General features: G+C 42.9%; 1 pseudogene; it reads right to left on the bottom strand.

Annotated features, from left to right (window-relative positions):
• Nucleotides 1–841: 841 nt before the first annotated feature.
• Nucleotides 842–5,116, bottom strand: LOC116530381 (annotated as a pseudogene).
• Nucleotides 5,117–5,560: the final 444 nt, after the last annotated feature.

The following is a 5,560-nucleotide window of genomic DNA, read 5'->3' as shown; positions in this document are numbered from 1 at the left end:
CCTCCCAGGTTCAAGTGATTCTCCTGCCTTAGCCTCCAGAGCAGCTGGGACTACAGGCACGTGCCACCATGCCCGACTAATTTTTGTAATTTTAGTAGAGACAGGGATTCACCATATTGGCCAGGCTGGTCTTGATATCCTGATCTCATGATTCATCTGCCTCAGCCTCCCAAAGTGCTGGGATTACAGGCATGAGCCACAGTACATGCAAAATTCAGTTTTTGATTCAAAGTTAAGTGGTTTTTTTTTTCCCTGCCAAACAATTTCTTTTTATTTTTTAAGGTTTCAGATGTACTTTATTTGTAATGCCATATTTTAATAATGCAGTGTTTTTATTTGGCATCAATCATGATGCCAATCAGTATTATTATATCAGCTAAAATAACTATTGATCTTTCCATTCCTTTGGAGTGACTTTGCTAACGGGACATTTCCACTGTATTCCAGTTTGTGTTGATGTGTATATGAATACATATACAGGACTGGCTCCACTAGCCACAAAGAGTGGTTCCAGTCGCTAATACAGCATTCCTGTATTACTCACGAAAATCAGGTATAGGTTTCTAGTGGCTCTGCCTTATATTGTTTGATGGATGCTTTAAACTCGAAGGCAGCTTAGTTCATTTTTGGCTAAGGGAAACATTGTGAAGCTGGCTATGGGTTTGGTGCAACTTTGTGTCAAGAAGTTTTTGTTGTTGTTGTTGTTGTTTTGTTTTGTTTTGTTAGCACAAGACAACCGCTCTTGAAACTTTATTTTCAAAGACAGATTTTATGCAACGTATAAATTGTGTTGCAAATACCTTTATTGGAAGGATTTTTCAGAATACATAGCCTTTCACGAAGCATTTTGAGAAGCGGGAGAAGAGGCACAGAAAAGCTCACTTGCTCCATGAGCACAGCAATGCTTTCACTTAAATGATGTATTTGAAGCTGAAAGTGCTGTCACAGGACAGGCGTTTGCCTTTGCATCTCCCGCACAAATCTTGACGATGGGGCCGTTTAGGATCCACGTGGCGAAATTTTACTGGGCAGGAACATTTAGTTTGTTTACAACTCTGGTATTTCCTACCTTGTTAGTTCCCTGTACACACCACACGTAAGCACCCTCCCATCGGATGTTGCAGTCCTTGTTGCAGTGGTAATAGCCATATTTCTGCTTTAAGAAATGGAAGCGCAGCCGCTCCTTGCACGGCTCCGGGCTCCGTGGCGACTGCCTCTCTCCAGCGGCCGCCTCCCGCCTGTCGTCGTCTCGGGCCCTCCCCGCTGGCGGAGACTGCCCCGGGCTCTTTAGCGCCGACCGCGGAGCCTTCCTGGGCCTCCGTGGCTGCAGCCCGTGGCCGTCGGCCCGCAGCTCCCGGCTCGCCCGGCCGGGGCCTCGCTGTCGTCCTCGTCGTCCTCGTCCTCGGACTGCGGCCGTCGGGGCACCTTGCTCGCCGACGCCCCTCCCTCCTCTGGGCCTCGAAGTCGCACGGGCTGCGATCTCTGCTCCCCCTCCGCGGCCCTGGGTCCGGGCCCCCTCAGGAAGGCGGTGACGGGGCGCGAGGCCACGGGAGAGTACGCGGCGACCGTGCTGGGAAAGCGCAGGGGCCTCGGGGCGCCGCTCAGGGGTCTGCCCTGCTCGGGGCCCCGGCGGGCCAATGGCTGGGAGGGAGAGCCGCCGCCGGTTGTGCCCCGGGCGCAGGGGCCGGCCGGGGACTGGGGGTCGCGGGCCTGGCACTGCAGCAGGCGCCTCCGCAGCGAGCACTGCACCGCAGCGTCCACGCGCCGGCTCACCTGCACTGCCACGTCGCAGCTGCAGACCCTGGGGGTGCGGGCGTGGCCCCCGAGGCCAGGCCCCACCTGCGCCAGGAGGGCCATGAGCTGCGCCCGCTGGTAGCTGTCGAAGCACTTGGAGGCCGTCAACTGCCTGCAGCCCGGGAAGGACGACGAGGCCATGCCCGCCAAGAAGGGGGAGGAGGACGAGTAGGCGGAAAGGCAGCCCCCGCCGCGGTGCTGCCAGCCGCCGCCCGCCGCGCCCCTGCCCTTGGTGGGCGCCGGGTTGGGGTACGGGTACGAGCAGGGGGCGCACGCTGGGAACATGTAACCATCCAGCACCTCGTCCCCCAGGGCCGCCGTGGGTTGTCTTTTTGTTGTGGTTGTTATTGCTTTATTTTTATTTTTTTCATGATGGTGGTGGTCAAAAACGCATAACCTGAGATCTACTCTCTTAACAGATTTTTAAGTGTATAGTATTGTTAATCATAAGCACAAAGTTGTATAGCAGAACTCCACAAATGTCTCATCTTTTATGAATGAAATTCTAGCCATTGAATAACAGCTCCCAGACTTCCCCACTTCTCTGGTAATCACCATTTTGCTATCTACTTCTATGAGTTTGACTACTTTAGATACCCCATGGGAGTGAAGTTATGGCTACGTATGGTGGCTCATGCCTGTAATCCCAGCACTTTAGGAGTCCGAGGCAGGTGGATCACTTCAGGCCAGGAGTTTAAGACCAGCCTGGCCAACATGGCAAAACCCTTTCTCTACTAAAAAAAAATATAAAAATTAGCAGGGTTTTGGTGGCACATGCCTGTAATCCCAGCTACTCGGTAGATGAACCCGGGAGGTGGAGCTTGCAAGTGAGCCAAGATGGAGCCACTGGACTCCAGCCTGGGAGATAGGAATGAGACACAATCTCAAAAAAAAAAAAACAAAAAAAAAAAAAAAAAAGGTGTGACTCATCTTTCGTTCTTTTCCAGAATTATTTGGCCATTGTGAGTCCCTTGCATTTTTATATAAACTTTAGGAGCAGCTTGCCAATTTTGCAAGAAAGGCAACTGAGATTTTGAAAGAGATTGTGCTGAATCTATAGATCAATTGTAAGAATATAGGTTCTTAATAAGTCTTCTGATTTATAAACATGTGTTATCCTTTTGTTTATTTAGATCTTCAATTTCTTTTATCAATGTTTTGACACTGTGTATAAATCTTATCCTTTTTTTTAAAGTTATACCTATTTTATTTCTTTTGATGCTATTACAAAAAAAATTGTTTCCTTAATTACATTTTCAGAATGTTTATTGCAAGTACATTGTTTTTATACTGATTTTGTATCCTACAATGTCAACTATTTTTAAAAGTCAAATTCTACATGTTCTCTATTCATGAGTCTTTTAATTCTGTTCTGAATAGAATATAAATTAATTCAATAAAAAGTGTACTCTATCAAAGATTCTCCATATATTACAATATTCCAAAATGTACTTATAGGATTTGAAATTAAATATTGCATGCCATTCAGGTTATCACTGTATAAATTATTCAGTTCATCTTTTGTTTTTGGAAATAAATTTTAAACTCTTTCTGCAAGCATTGTTTTCAAGACCTACAAATCACTAAAAACTTCAGAAACTAAACTTTTTTCGTGCTCTATTCAATGAATAATTTCATTAAAGATTTAAAATTGATTGAAATGGCAACCAAAATTTAGACATTTACAAAAGTGTTCAATATCATTGTAGGACAGATTTTTTTTTCCAAACCTTTCTGAAATCTGATTGAGAACAACAGACAATGAGAAAGTGAGTATTGCTATGCTGAAGTGTGGTATTCAGTATTAACTTTGTCTTAGAAATACTGTAGTTCAGTTATTATGTATAAAGAAAGAAGATATTCTTATGTTTTGACAATTACAGCTTCTACTTCAATTATTAGAATAGCACAACCTGTTTGCATGCTGCATTAATTATGCCCTAATTAAGTGTTTGATTGCTGAAAGAACTTACAGACCCTAAACATTATATTTTTATGGTAGTTTTATTATAGGCTAAAGATACAGTATAGCAACTGCAGGAGAATAATGTGCCTTGAAAGGGGTCTGAGGCAATCTCAAGTTCAGTCTTAATTGTCCTGACACTGTTGGATCACACAGGATGCTCTTTGTTTTCTAATCTTGAATGATCACCAGCAGATGTGTGAAGCTTTGATTACCAGGAAGCCCCCATGTCTGCTTGTGGTGAGGGTGGTTTATAGTGAGCTGGCTACATAGGCACATTTCTGCTATGCAACCAGCTGCAACCATCAAAACCCCTAGGTACCAACAACACCAAAGGCAATTGCAATTTAATAGATTGCTAAATCATATTATTATACCTAAACAATGCTGACAGGCTGGCTTTGAAACAGCTCATGAACCCATGGTTACAAACACCATTTGTCTTTAAGCTAAAATATTTTATAATGTTGGCCAGTGGTCAGTACTTTGCTCCAGGCAACTCTGGAGAAAAGCATGCTGTCAGTCCAGACCACCTGAGATTCAATCGCATAATGTAGTCCAATCCAGTGACCCTCAGTCAAGGCGTTTTCATAATAAATTGTTCTTTATCTACGTTAGTAGAGTTACAACTTTCCCACCAGTGATATACCAAGCAAGTCAATAAAATACCAATGATTATTTTTGTAACAACTCGGGTGTGGATATCTACTTTAAAAGGCAGTTCAATCATCCTGTAATTCCTTTATGTTGCCTCATGTTTTTGTGTCAGTTTAACATTTCTCTTGCCACTATTGTCTGTTGTAATTTGGACTCTATGATAAGTGTGTGCTGACTGATTTAAAACCATAATTAACTGATTGCTAATTAAATCTAACTTCTCTTCAGAATAATCATTTTCCACTGGGATCAGTTATTGAGGAGGTTTGAATTCTTCAAACATTTGTTCATCTATATCTGTATTATTGTAGGTCTTATTGACAACTATCAAATTGACCTCACCAATAATTTGCAGTATGATTGCAGATCTCAGAATTATAGCCTAAATTTATCAGTTGTTTTATAACTATATTATTCATTCACCATTCCTTCCAAACAAATAGAACCCTTTCCCATATAAAATATTATTTTGTACTAGGGTATAAAGTAAAGGCAATGTGCTATTGAGTTTGGGATTCCAAGTGTTCTGTGCATATAATCAGATACATTCCTTGATTTCACAAGACTGAATTGAAATGAATTCCTAGTGGAAGGGGACTTTTAAGATGGACCATCAACTTCCCATTAGGAGTGTATGAGTGAAATTTACCTACTATCTGTACAGATTATACAATCAAGTATGTCTTCTTCTGGTTTATTCATGGTTCCAAAGCAGTTAATGGACACTGATGCAAATTATGGTCTCTGTTTAGAAACTCTCATACATTAGAGGACCTAACTGTTTTTCCTAAATGAAATCACTGTGACTTCATGTTCAGTGTGCCAGATTAATGGACTTGGGGTACTTCTGCTTCTATTTGAAAGAGTATATCAAAAAAGCCCTGCTTGGGTTAGAGTACAAGGTATTTCCCACCATTGTGCTCCCACATGTCATCTGAAAGTTTGTTCCATTTGATAACCACATTTTCACACCATGGAGCTTGCTATCATTTGCCTTCTCACCAGAATGGGATATCCTGGAGACATCCTATTCCCGCATGAAGGGCTGAGTAACTGATTTCATTACAACATATTCTGTATATTCTAAATATTCCTAGGGCTGATCCTATTTTTCCCAAAGCTTCTTTTGTTCTGGAAGCCCAGAGT

This window comes from Sapajus apella, unplaced genomic scaffold (genome assembly GCF_009761245.1).
Source record: "Sapajus apella isolate SASKATOON/1434 unplaced genomic scaffold, GSC_monkey_1.0 scaffold66, whole genome shotgun sequence".
Lineage (NCBI taxonomy): Eukaryota > Metazoa > Chordata > Mammalia > Primates > Cebidae > Sapajus > Sapajus apella.
The sequence above is the reverse complement of the archived record's forward strand: the minus strand, read 5'-3'. Positions and strand labels throughout refer to the sequence as shown.